Here is a 14,512-nt window from a genome sequence, read left to right as displayed (position 1 = left end):
CAATTGAATAAAATTCCGTTGTGTAGCTGTACTACATTTTCACTACCCATTCATCAGCTGATATGCATCTAGGCTGGTTTCATTTCCTTGCTATTGTGAATACAGCAACATTAAACATGTATGTACAAATATCTGTGTGGCAGGATATCCAGTCTTCTGGGTATATGCCCAGAAGCAGTATAACTGGGTCATAAACAAATTCTATTTTTAATTTTTTTAGAAACTTCCACACTGGTTTTCCACAATGGCTGCACCAGTTTACCCTCCAACCAACAGGGGTAAGAGTTCCCCTCCCCGCATTCTTGCCAGCTTTTTTTTTTTAATTATTTTTTTTTAAGATTTATTTATTCATTATGTATACAGTGTTCTGTCTGACATATCTGTGCAGGCCAGAAGAGGGCACCAGATCTCATTACAGATGGTTGTGAGCCACCATGTGGTTGCTGGGAATTGAACTCAAGACCTTTGGAAGAGCAAGCGGTGCTCATAACCTCTGAGCCATCTCTCCAGCCCACTCTTGCCAGCTTTTGTTGCTGTTTTCTTGATGAGAAGCATTCTAACTGGCTGAGATGTGTTGTTAGTTGTTCTTACTCTTTTGCGGGGGCCTGCCACCCAGCTCCCAGAGAAATCACACATAAATGCCCAGCCTTAGCTTGGCTTGTTTCTAGATAGATTTTTCTTAAATTATCTCATCTATCTTGGGCCTTGGGGCTTTCATCCTTCTCTTACTTCTGTATACCTTTTCTTTCCTTCTCACTCCATGTCTGGCTGGGTGGCTGGGTGGCTGGCCCCTGAAGTCCACCTCTACGCTCTAATTCCTTCTTCCTCCTCCCAGATTTCTCCTTCTATTAACTCTCTTTGCCTACCAGCCCCGCCTATCCTTTCTCCTGTCTTGCTATTGGCTGTTCAGTTCTTTTTTTTATTTTATTTTATAATTTAATTTAATTTTACATATCAGCCATGGATTCCTCTGTCCTCCCCCCTCCTGCTCCCCCCCAGTTCTTTATTAGACCATCAGGTGTTTTACACAGGCACAGTAACATAGCTTCACAGAGTTAAACAAATGCAACATAAACAAAAGTAACACACCTTAAAATAATATTCCCCAACAGAGATGGAATGGCACAGCAGTTTTTATTTACATTTTCTTCATATCTAAGGATGTTGAACATGTTTAAAAATATTTACTGGCCATTTGTATGTCTTTTGAGAACACTCTGTTCAGTTCCTTAGTCCACTTTTTGACTGGATTATTGTTTCCTAATTGTTTAGTGTTTTTGGTTCTTTGTATGTTCTGGATATTACGTCTTCCATTAGACAAGATTGTCTCCCATCCTGTAGGCTGTCTCTTCACTCAATTAACAGTTTTCTTTGCTGTACAAAAGTTTTTAATCTCATGAGGTTTCATTTATTGGTTGTTGGCTTTATTTCCTGGGAACCAGGGTTCTACTCAGAATTACTTTACAGTATATCTTTTTAAAATTTCATATTTATTATTAGTATATGTGTTGTGATATGTGTGTGCATGGGTATAAATGACACCTAAGGCATGTGGAGGTCGGAGGAAAACTTTTATGGAGTTGGTTTTCTCTTAGGATCAAACTCAGGTCACCAGGTTTGTGTGGGAAGGCTATCATTAAGCCATCTCACCAGCCCCTGATTCATATCTATATCTTGAACTATTTTTTCTATTTGTTTAATCTGATAATTTCAGAGTTTTGGGTCTTATGTATTCTACTGATTTCCAATCCCTACAGAATCTTTTTTCCCTTCTCATTGTCCCTATCTAGGTACCTGGACTCTACACACACTCACTCTCACATAAATGCACATGTACCAGTTAAAAGCTGGAATCTGCATCTGAGAGAGAGCACGTGGTATTTGTCTTTCTGAGTTTGAAATACCTCACATAATACAACATAAATCTTTGACTCATTTGGATTGATTTTTGTATGGGGCAAGAGGTAAGGATCTGGTTTCATTTTTCTACATATAGGTATTAGTTTTCCCAGCACTATTTGTGAATGTATATATATTGGTAGCTTTGTAAAAACTCAGGTGGCTATATCTGTTTAGGATTATTTCTAGATCCTCTACTTTACTCCATTAGTCTGTGTGTCTTGCTGTTTTGTTTTGTTTGCTATGGCTCTATAGTATAACTTGAAATCAGGAATACTGATACCTCCAGCATGAGTCTTTTTGCTCAAGACTGCTTGGGGTATTGGGATCTTTCATGCTAAAGAAAGAAATCTTTAAAAAAGTGGGGGGAAAGAGAGGATAATGTAGCATGAAAACAGAATAGAAGATTATTCGGGAGAGGAAGGAGACAAACAAAAGGGGAGATGAAGGATGGGAGAAGGCAGCAGGGGAAAGGATGAATGAACACAAAGTATAACAGCTGGGTATAAAAATGTCACAATGAAACCCATCACTATGTATATTAACTTAAAATGCTAATTAAAAATGAAGTATAAAAGAAATAAAAGTGAATCAATTGTGTATGACAGGATTAAGGATGCTTTCAATTATATTACTTTAATTAAGAAAAACACAACAAAATCCAACAATTTGTTCAACAGAGTTATCAACTACCTACAAAGTACAAAGCCATAGGTTAGGGATTGGGTTTGCTATATAAGGGAGCCAGAATATGGTGCAAGACCTGCAGCAGCTACTAAAGCATCTCAGAACTAAACAGGTAGACATGAATTACTTAAAAATACAACGTTTTAAATTAACTTGCTTAGTGCAGAGTAACAAAATGAAGTTCTAAAAGGAAAATAATTTTCTGGGTCAGTAAGAGATAAGGTTTCAAAATGTCTTTGTTCCTTTGGAATGCCCTCACCCCATTAAAATAAAAACTTTGTTAGTTTATCTATTGACTAATAAGGAATTCTACCTCACCCTAATTCTATCACACCACAATTTTTCTCTTATTCTAAATCCCTAAAATATAAATTTTTATCTGGGGAAATATCTAATAATATTTATATCTATTTTCCTCAATTACAGAGAAATCTGGGGTGACTGTTCAGGCAGCCAGCTGTTTCTGTCATTCCTCATATTTTTTGGAAGTCACCTGCTTGCACTTCCTGCTTACTTAGGTAATATTATTTCCTTCTCGGGTCTCTAAGGGAGTTGAAGATTAGATAGTTATAGTTTTCCTTGTTAACAAATTCAGAAAAGAAGCTCACTAAAGATGTGTAAAGTGTATAAGTTTGAAAGACAGCAAAAGATGGTTTTCAGTTGGTAAGACAAGTTAGGATAGAAAGTGAATTAGGTACAACATTTTAGACTCACCAAAATGGGATAAATAATGGAATATTTTCTCTGAATCTGTCAAATGTTAATGAATTGGACATTGTTAATGTAATTCTTGACTGTATATATTATATATACTTATTGTACTTATTGTATATAGTTTTTCTTACATTAGTTATATAACCTTTTATTATTTTAGACAAAAAAAAGGGAAATGTGGTGATATATTGTGTACCCTAATAAACTTGCCTGAAGATCAGAGGACAGAGCAAGCCACTAGATTAGACATAGAGGTCAGGCAGTGGTGGCACACACCTTTAATCCCAGCACTTGAGATCTCATGCCTTTGCTTAGGAAGCACACACACCTTTAATCCCAGGAAGTAATATGGCAGGGCAGAGAAAGATATATAAGGCATGAGGAAATAGGAACTCACTCTCTGTAGGCTGAGGATTTTGTAGAGGTAAGAACTAGTACCTGGCTGTTCTGCTTCTTTGATCTTTCAGCTTTCACGCTGATATCTGGCTCTGGGTTTTTTTATTAAAAGACCATCTAAGATTTGAACAACAGGAAGGAACTAGAAATAAATAAGAAACTGGACTAGAGGGATGGCTAGCAGTTAGTAGAGTTTAATTCCTAGCACTCACATCAGTTGACTCACAACTGCCTGTAACTCCAGCATCGAAGGGGATCTGAAGCCTCTGGCTTCTATGGGTACCTGCTTGATCATGTGTACACACACACACAGACACACACAGACACACACACACACACACACACACACACACACACACACTTAAAAAGAAATATTTTTTTTAGAAAGTAAAACTTTCTTAGATGCTGCTATATCTTTTACCTAAAACCTAAGCATCTGTAAGTAGTGTCTTATTAGAACTTCATAATTTTTTAAATTAAAATGTAATTATATCATCCCCGCCATTCTCTTTCCTTCCTCTAACCACACCACTCCTTCTCAAATTCCTGGCCTCTTCCATTGTTATTGTTTTACACACACACACACACACACACACACACACACACACACACACACAAACAAACAACCGACTGAGTCCAGTTAGTGCTGCTTATGTATATGGTGTCAGGGATGACCACTTGGTATTGGAGGACTAACCATTTAGGAGACTTGTCCTCAGGGGGAAGACTACTTCTCAGGCTCTCGCCATTTCTTAGTTCTTGTCTAGGGATGGGGCCTCATGAGATTTCCTCCTTCCATGTTAGTAGGTTTGTTGGTTTGTCCTTGTTCAGGTCTTGTCTAGGCAGCCACATTGTTGAGGTACCATGGGTACAGTTTCCCTGCCATTCCTAGGAGACACAGTCTCACAGTAGATGTCCTGGTCCTCTGACCCTTACACTCTTTCTGCCCCTTTGCCTGTGATGGTCACCTAACGTTAGGTGCAAGAGCTGTGTTGTAGATGCAGCCATGGGGCTGGGCATCCTATGATCGGTTGCAGAAGTACAGAATTTTTTTAAAGTATGCATCAGCTCTCAAAAGTTTGCTCTACTGTAAAATCTAAAGGTATTATAGGAACATTGTGAGAAAATGAAACCGCAAAACCCCACTAGCTATAAGCCATTTCCTGATGAGACCACTCAAGCAAGCAGAGATCAAACTGAAGGAGGAAACATAAAAATGTGTTTAATTTTAACAAATCCACTTAATTTCCACACTTTTACAGATGCTGAATGGCCAGAGGGCATAAGGCTACTGGATGAAAGCAGTCTTGATTCATTTCTATTTTGTAGGAAGGTTAAGAGCTGGGGTGGGGAGCCAAGGTCAGCAAGTATCTAAAAGAGTTTGTGAATTTGTCACAAAATACTTAAACCAGTGTGTCATAAACCCTACGTGAACAGAACAATTCCATGCAATAAAAGACTCACAGGTGCAATGAAAACCATCAAGAATGAGGCCTGGGGTTCGTAGGTGAGCCCCTGGAGAAAGGGAAGAGTCGCAGCTCACTATGGCCCCCTCCTTCTTGAATTCAAAGGAAGACAACACAGAAACTCCACTGACAGTCACCTGTTCCAAGGGAAGAATCTGCCGGTTTACAGGAGAAACTTCAGTGTCGTGGAGATTAGGAAGTACATCACACACACACACACACACACACACACACACACACACACACACACACACACTGTTCAGGAATGATCATTTGAACCGGATAAAACAGTCCGTAAGAAAACCAAGTATGCCAGGTGGTGGTGGTGCACACCTTTAATCCCAGCACTCAGGAGGCAGAGCTAGGCAGATCTCTGTGAGTTCGAGGCCAGCCTGGGCTACAGAGCGAGATCCAGGACAGGCACCAAAATGACACAGAGAAACCTTGTCTCGAAAAACGGAAAAAAGAAAAAAAAGAAAGCCAAGTACAGCCGGGTGGTGGTGGTTCTTTAATCCTAGCACTCAGGAGGCAGAGGCAGGTGGATCTCTGAGTTTGATGCCAGCCTGGTCTACAAAGCGAGTTCCAGGACAGTCAGGGCTACACAGAAAACTTGTCTTGAAAAGAAAAAGAAAGAAAGAAGAAAAGAAAAGAAAAGAAAAGAAAAGCAAGTACTCTAGCTTCTCAGAGCAACCTTCTCTCTCTATGAGTGGCCACGATTTTACCTTGGAAAACTCAGCCACTCAATTTTAGCTTTTGTTTTATTATTCATGTCTTTTCCTGGACCAACATGGACTGTGGGTTGTGTTATACAGTCCTTAGTAATCATTCTTTTGGTCACCAGGTCCTATTGCTCCTGCTCCTTTCTCCTTAATGTCTTTTTTGTTTTTATAGACAGGGTTTCTCTGTGTAACAGTCCTGGCTTTGTAGACCAGGCTGGCCTTGAACTCACAGAGATCCTCCTGCCTCTGCCTCCCCAGTGCTGGGATTAAAGGCGTGCACCATCACTGCCCATGGGGCTCCTTAATGTCTTTTTTTTATTTCTGTGTTAACCACCATTCCCAGTTTCAAATCCATTCTCTTGCACTGATGAACTCTTAGATTATCTTCTTACCTGTATCGCTCTCCCATTCTAGCACGTAGCAGTAAATGCCAGATTGAAATGGTTAAAATGTTGTTTTAATGTTACAGAACCAAAATACAGGGCCAGGGAGATGACTTATTGTGCTGGTAAAGTGCTTGCTGCACAGACGTGAGGACCTGTGTTTGGATCTCCAGCACCCACATGAAAGCTGGATGCTGTGATCTGTGCCTGTAATCCTAGCACTGGGGAGGTGGGACAGACAGAGGGATCCCTAGTACTCACCTGCCAGCTAGTCTAGCTGAGCTGGTGAGCTCCAGGTGCAGTGAGAGACCCTGTCTCAAAGAACAGTGTGGAAGGTGATAGAAGAGTATGCCTGAGGTCAACTTCTGTGCATGAATGCATGCATGTGCATGCACCACACACACACACACACACACACACACACACACACACACACACAATCTTTATTAAAGAATGAAAAAAATTAGCATGCTATGGGAACAAATCTAGATTGCTTAGCTTGTCAGTATCAGCTGCCCTCTTCATCGACCGGCCTCACCCAACGCTACCCAACCACATCACCCACAGACTGTTCCATTCCACCACCACCTCTTTTGTTGTTTTTACCTGTACCCCCAGTTTTCACCAATAAAAATAAAGCCATCACACCCACTTACTCTTTTTTTCAGAACTCTTTCCTGCACCACTTCACCGCTGTCTCCTGAGTCTGAGTCTCTGTAGTAGAATTACATTCAGCTACATAAATTTTCTGAGTTTCTTCATATTTCTTATTCCTAAATTTGAGAGTTTATTCCAAAGAGAACACATAAGACGACACACCCTGTACTTCTAAATTATCAAAGGCAAGGACACTGCCTTCTATGCATTTGTGAAACTCAGTGTTTAACACGGTTTTGAGTATACCTGCAAGTCTGGGTGATAAAGTATGCTCTATGATGTGGTGAGAAATCCACTCTGACGTGGGTATCTAGGGCACCAGTGCCTCAGCTCTGTGGCCTGGCACAGTCTGTACTTCTGCTTTCTGGGCATGCATTTTCACTGTGCCAGAAGATGGGCCTTCCCTACACGGAGGCCCTGGGAACCCGGCAAACAGTGAGTTCCTCACTGAGCCTCTGCCCAGGCAGCAGGGCTACTGTTGAAGAGGGAGCCATGCCCCTCCTAGAGTTCAGAGTCCAGCTCAAAGAAGCCACGGTAGACACAAAGACAACCTTTTGACCTCAGGGACAGACTGATAAATAGATGCAGAAGAACCTTCTAAAGTCCCTCAGATGAAGGTATCTGACTTGTCATGTTTTCACATCATCCATGGTGGGACAATCCCTTAATCTGTTTCTTGTTTCTACAGCATTCTGGGACCTCATCAAGCTCTTCAGTTACTACTGCAGACTTTCAGTCGGTAACCTTCCCCCACAGACTTTCAGTTAGTTACCTTCCCCCACAGACTCCACAGAGTCTGGTTTACCTTTGGTTTCAGAATACCGGTAGGCAAAGGTCAGCTGGTAAGTTCTTATAGTTGAAGCAATTTACCCTTCTTTCTTAAAAAAAAAAATAAATAAATAAAAAAGAGGTAAGTGTTCTTCATGTAGCTTGGTTTAAAGATGTTTGAATGTGAAGTCTCATGTCAATCACTTATTCATTCGATAAATATTTATACTCTCCTTATAGCTGCAAAAGAATTTAAAGGGATGCTAGGGACAGGTACAACAGCTACAGAAGTTAAGAATTCTTTCAACTAGGGATGATAAACACAGAGATATCTATGACTTGAGTATTCATGATAAGAATCACAAAAGCAATAGAAATAAAAGTTTCTAGGAAAAAGTTCAGAAGCTGGCTATAGTGGTAAATCCCTGTGCTTAGAACACTGAGGAGACTGAAGGAGAAGGATCATGAGTTCCAGGCCAGCCTGGGCTACACAGGGAGTTCAAGGCCAGAGTTCATGGATATGTACTTGGGAAGAATGGGCATAAATAGTATTTAGGAATTCCCTTTTTCTCCATGTACTGATTTGCATCTGTAAGGGACAGACTTAAGAAAAAAATATCAAGTTAGAACCTTAGGAACTAATTCCAACCCACAGGAGTTTTAAATTGTACACAGCTCTTAAAATATCGCAGGCAGTAGGTTAAGCTCCTTTCAAAGTATATTATTTTATTTATTTTTTCAACAACCTTGTGGCTCCTAATGATCTATTTTATAGAAGTGGAAATCAAAGCACAGGGGAATTAGGTCACTTGCCCAATATCACATCATTAACCTATAGTGAATCCAAATTGTTAAAATCAGGCAGTCTGAATGAATTCTGCCTAAGGGGTAAAAAAAATACCATAAAGTTCATCATCTGGAATCTGTAGTAACGTAAGGGTCGAAGGAGAATATCAAACATCTTAAATACTAGCAGAAGAGCTAACCTCTACTAAAGAAGAAACTTCATTTCCGGATTATTAACCTATTGCTATTTGTCTAGGGAAACAGGAAATCAGCATAGTTTTGTAAAGTAAAAATATACTACCAGCACCACGTGCTCATTTCCCTACAAATGGCTAGCCAAGGGAGGAAGTGGTCAGCCTTGTTCAACTTCAGCCAAGTTACCAGTGCTTTAATTCTTAGTAAAAGGTAAGTGTGTTCTTTGGAATCACCTTGATTACTGTCTTCTAATTTGTTAGATTATTAAAAACACTGAGATACACAGATCATAGAAAACATAAGCTTCGCTTCATGTAGCTATTACTTGTAAGACTAATAAAATACATGCTATCGACTGCTCAGGAGAGATTTCTGATTGGCTAATGACTTCTGAGAAAGCATGGACTGTACAAGAAACAGCTCTCCAAACCTAAGTTTTGAAGACAGGAGTTAAGTGTGAGAAGGCTCCGTGGGTAGAGGTGCTGGCCTTACCTCCAGTCAGGACCACCAGAGTTCAATCCTGGAATTCGCATGGTAGGAGAGAACTCACTCCTGCACAAGTTGTCTTTTGGCTTCCACATGTGTGCCATGGCATGTGCCCACACCCCATAAATAAATATAATTTTAAAAAGTTAAAGGCTTTAGTATCTTTAAATCTAAACCCTATCTATTACTGTTTTACAGAAATTGTCAACATTATAATAGATTTCCAAATGCTCAACTTTGCTTTAGAGCAGGGATCAGCAAACTGTGTCCACAGAAGGCCAGGTAACAAATAATTTAGATTTGATGGGCCATATGGTGTGTGCTATAATGATATTCAACTCTGTTGTTGCAGTATGAAGACAGCTATGAATAAGTGAGTATTGATGAGTATTGCAGCATTCCAGTAAAACTTTAGTTACAAAAACAGAAAGCAGAGGCTAAAGAGATGGTTCAGTGGATAAAGGTGCTTGATGTGAATGAATAAGACCTAAGTTCAAATCCCAAGAACCATCTAAAAGCCAGGCAATAGACATAAGTGCCTGTAACCCCATCATTGGGGGACCAAGATGGGTAGATCCCTGGAGGTTGCAGACTAGTCAGCCTAGATGAAACCACAAGCTTCAGGTTGAGTGAGAGATCCTGTCTCAAAAAGTAAGGTGGAGAGGGTAAAAGATACTCAGCCTCAACTTCTAACCTCCACTTGTGTGTCCAGGGGCATACATGCAAAGCACCACACACACACATCAAAAGACAGACAGCAGTCCAGATGTAGTCTGTGGTGTGTAATGCATCAATTCCTGTTCTAAAGTGATGTTCTCAGGCTGTATGTATCAGACTCACCTGTGAAATTGAAAATGTGGGGTCCTATGACCCTAGCCACCCTTAGAAAACTGGTCTCTAAGAATGGGTTCTGGCAATGAGCAATTCACTGAGGTTCATGAGTGGTGTATAAACCATACTTCAGAAAGTTCTGTAGTATTATTGTGGGATATCCACCAGAGAAGACTGCTTGGACATGGGTTTAAGCCAATAGGAAGTCTTCATTAAGCTGGGCAGTGGTGGTGCATGGCTTTAATCCCAGCACTCAGGAGGCAGAAGCAGGTGGATCTCTGTGAGTTCGAGGCCAGCCTGGTCTACAGAGCTAGTTCCAGGACAGCTAGAGCTACACAAAGAAACCCTGTCTTGAAAAAAACAAAAACAAAAAAGAAAGTCTTTGTTAGATGGCCAGTGACTACATTGGGTGTTTGGGTGCAGGAAATCATGATGATGGCCTGTCTAGCTGCCTTGAGAGGCATGCATCATAGATTTTTCAGGTTAGAGTCTGTGACTCCTGGGGCACTGTGGTCTTTCAGTTCCTGAGAAACCGAGGCACTCCCCCAGGCAGTGTTCAGACTGCCTGTGTTTCTCTGTGTTCCCTAGAAGTCAGAGAAGCATTTGAGACTTGACAGGAGAATTAATCTTAGACATTAATCTTTTATACCCTGTATAGCTTGCAAACATCATTGCAGCCAGGCAACTACAATTGTATTGATTCTAGAAACTTCCATTGTATTCTGTTTCTGATGAAGGTATAAAAACTGATTGCTTACAATAAACTTGTCTCAGCCTCAGTCTTGCTGAGACCCCTCTATCCCATCTTAATATGGTTTTAATTTCTCACCAACCATATCAAAAGACCCTGGCTTGGTAAGTAAGCACTGGCACTTACATTTGGGATCCCAGTGTAGCATTGAGCCTTTCTCAGGGTGAGCTTTTAAGCTCCAAAACCACATTCTGGGCTGACATATGTACTGGTTAGTTTTATGTCAACTTGATACAAGCTAGAGTCATCAGAGAGGAGGAAGTCTCAACTGAGAAAATGTCTCCATAAGATCTTGCTGTAAGGCATTTTCTTAAATAGTGATCAGTGGGGAAGGGCCAGCCCACTGTGGGTGGTGCCATCCCTGGGCTGGTAGTCCTGGGTTCTATAAGAAAGCAGGCTGAGCAAACCATGGAAAATAAGCCAGGAAGCAGCATCCCTCCATGGCCTCTGCATTAGTTTCTGCCTCCAGGTTCCTGCCTTCACTGCTTTTGATAATGAACTGTTAAATAGAACTGTGAGTGGAATAAACCCTCTCCTCCTACAGTTGCTTTGGTCATGGTGTTCCATCACAGCAATAGTAGCCCTAACTAAAACAACGTACTCCAGTTAACAAGAACAGTTAGCCAAAAGCAGAAGTATCAAAGCCAAAAAGGTTAGTACATTTAGAGACTTTCCCAGAACTATGGACTTTGGCGGACTAGGTCTTTGTTTTCATTTTGGCAGATGATACTGTCTACATGCTGAGTTTTATGGCCTGAATGGTACTTCCATCATGGAGTTAGTTGTGCTAAGATCTGGGGCCCTGTTACCTTCTCCACTGATCTTAGTGAACAAGTCAAATCATGGACTCATGCTGCTTTAGAGAGGTGTACTTGGTCCTAAGGAAAATTAATTTTACAGAATTGATACCTAATTGGCCATATAGTTTAAGATGTAGGACTCTGCTGTTAATCCAGCCAGAATGAGAATTAAAGGCCCAGTCAGTGCTGATATCAGAGCAGCTAGCCAGGGGGGCCAAGAGAATAGAGATTGGTATCGATTCTTTGATTTATGTCTGTCTCTTTCTTTTCCTGAGGTTTTTCCCCAACCATGGCAAGATTTTATCTAAATACTCCTGATCAGTTAGCACAGAAGCAACTGGTTTTCCCAAAGCCAAACTTAGTCCTTTGTCTCAGGAGAAGTAGGGGTCTTTCCAACTTTGTAGGACCACTTTTATAAGGGAATCTAATTGCTGTTTTAATTCAGAAACGGAAACGTTTAATGCCACTAGATCCTGATCAATCTGTCTACTTACTTGGAAAGCATCAGAAGAGGCACATTTCGTCAAACCATTAGTACATGCCCACCAGTCTCAGGGGCTCAGTAATATGGCTATAATCCAGATGAATTAACCCATAAGGTATAACAGCAGACATCAGAATAAGGAGAAGTGTCTAGATGGAACGTTTTGGATATTAAACAAGTTTCAGGCCTCTAACGTTAATTTGGGCTGTTCTCCCCCAAGTCACAATGAGTTTTGTCAGTCAATGGACTGACAGTCTGGTTAGTTCCTATCCCTATGTAGTATATGGGCCGTGGGTCTAAGCAAAATCAGCAATCCTGGCCAGTTTATGACTGGGAATTATTAACTAAGTGGTCAAGAGTGGCAAACAGGGACAGGGACCCCTCAGCTTCCTGGACATCACGAGGTGGGACTCTGGCCCTGGGTGTGCTTAGGACCCAAGGTCTGGGGACCTGGCTGGGGAGCAATTTCTAGTAAATCTATCCCTAGAGTCCCTTCCTGTGGCATAGTCTGATTCCCCAGGTTTTCCCTGTTTCTCAAAGGCCAGAAAAAAATTTTAAGGAATTTTCCGGGAAGCCTCCATTTCACAATTCCAGTTTTTGTGATAGAAACTCCCTTGTTCTCAGCAGCTAAGGGTGGGGGCAGCCACAGGGCATGCATAGAATTGTAAACTCTGTATTCTTATCTCAAATGATAAACTCCCCTATCTTTTCTTTCTCCAGTACAACCACACATTTAAAGTAGGCATCAGTGAACAAAGGTCAAGACGAATATGAGTTGCTAGTCTATAGTCACTAGCTAATACCTTCCCTGCATCAGTCTTCCTTACAAGGGGTTAGGCCATAACCCTGTGTTCATATCAAACACAAGTCTCAGGAGGTGGAGGGGCAGGGTGTGGAAGGGACTGATGCCTGATGAAATCTTGATCTTAACGGGTCCATAGTCAGGGAGACAGTCCATTTGGCAGCAGTGTGTGTGGCTTCTGCTTTCCTGACCTGGGTGTAGTGGACCCATGGTGTAATGCCAGCTATCTTCACAGCCATACGAGTGGGGAGAATCCCTGTGTAGAGTCCTTTTCAGGTTGGTTCTAGTACCCCTTTGGCTATGCATTTGACCCAGATGGTATCACTGGGCTCCAACAAGGGGAAGTTGGTGGTGGAACTGGAGGCTGCCTCAGTCTCTCAGCTAGTCCAATGAACTGGAGTGCCTCAAGACAGGAATGGTGAGAGTTCTGCCAACTGCTGGTCTGAGCCTGGGAAGCAGTGGGGGAGGTCTCCCAACATCATCTCAGAGAGAAGAAATCCCTCCCTGTACGGGGTGCAGTGGGCCAAAGCACAGCACAGGAAGGAGCTTTATTCACCCTTCATGGGACTCTGAGGAGAGTTTTGTTCGAGATTTTTTTTAACACCCTATTTTTGTTGTTGTTGTTTTGTTTTGTTTTTTGCCTGCCCAGAATTCTGAGGTCTATATACATAATGAAGTTTTCAATCTATGTCTAAAGCCAAGCCATTGGCCCCATTGCTAGAGAGAGTCCTGGAGGGGCTTTTTCTTCTCTCTCTCTCTCTCTCTCTCTCTCTCTCTCTCTCTCTCTCTCTCTCTCTCTCTCTCTCTCTGAGACAAAGTTCCTCTTTACAACATCCCTGGCTGTCCTGGAACTCAATTTGTAGACCAGGCTGGCCTCAAATTCTCAGAGATCTGCCTGCCTCTGCCTCCCAGATTACTATTTGAGCAGTTTCAGTCTGAGTGGGAAATGCTTCTACCCATCCAGAAAAGGCATTTATAAAAACTAGAAAGTACTTTTATCCTCCCCTATCAGGCCAGATCTCAATGAAGTCAGTTTTCCCAAAGTTCACTGGGGTGTTGGTCTCTCATTTGGATCCCTTCCTGGGTACCAGCTCTCTGCTTTGGATTCACTTGAGCGCAAACCTGGCATCTGGCTGAGATATTCCCCCATTAGGCTGTCCAGTCTAGGTATAACATACCTTGGTCTGAGCCACTCCGAAGGTTCTGTGGACCCCAGATGAGCAGCCTAGTGAATGTCAGTTCCCAGAGTCCTTCCAGTCATTTCTGGGAGAATGATCTTTCCCTTCAGCATCCTTCACCAACCTATGGGTTCAAGCTGTCCATTCCTTCCTCTTGGTTGTACCATGGAGTCTCATGCTGCACCAGGTTGGGGTATGTCATCAGAATATCAATAGGCCCCACTGGTCTTAGGGCCTTTTGTCAGGCAGCCATGTCAGTTGCCCTGTTACCTCTTGCCTCAGGGAAATCATCTTTTCTTGAAGTGGACCAGTGGAGGATAGCAATATGTGAGGGAAGCCAAATAGCCCCTAGGAGGGCCGATATTTTCTCTGTGTTTTTAATGTCCTTTCCCTCAGTGGTGGGAAGCCCTCTTTCTCTATTGATCGTAGTGTGGACATGTACAGTCATAAAAGCATGGTGACTGTGTGTACGTATGGTGGTGGACTCTCCTTTTTCCCTCCTGAGAGCCT

The sequence above is a fragment of the Peromyscus eremicus genome, chromosome 6, assembly GCF_949786415.1.
Source record: "Peromyscus eremicus chromosome 6, PerEre_H2_v1, whole genome shotgun sequence".
NCBI lineage: Eukaryota > Metazoa > Chordata > Mammalia > Rodentia > Cricetidae > Peromyscus > Peromyscus eremicus.
The sequence above is the reverse complement of the archived record's forward strand: the minus strand, read 5'-3'. Positions refer to the sequence as shown.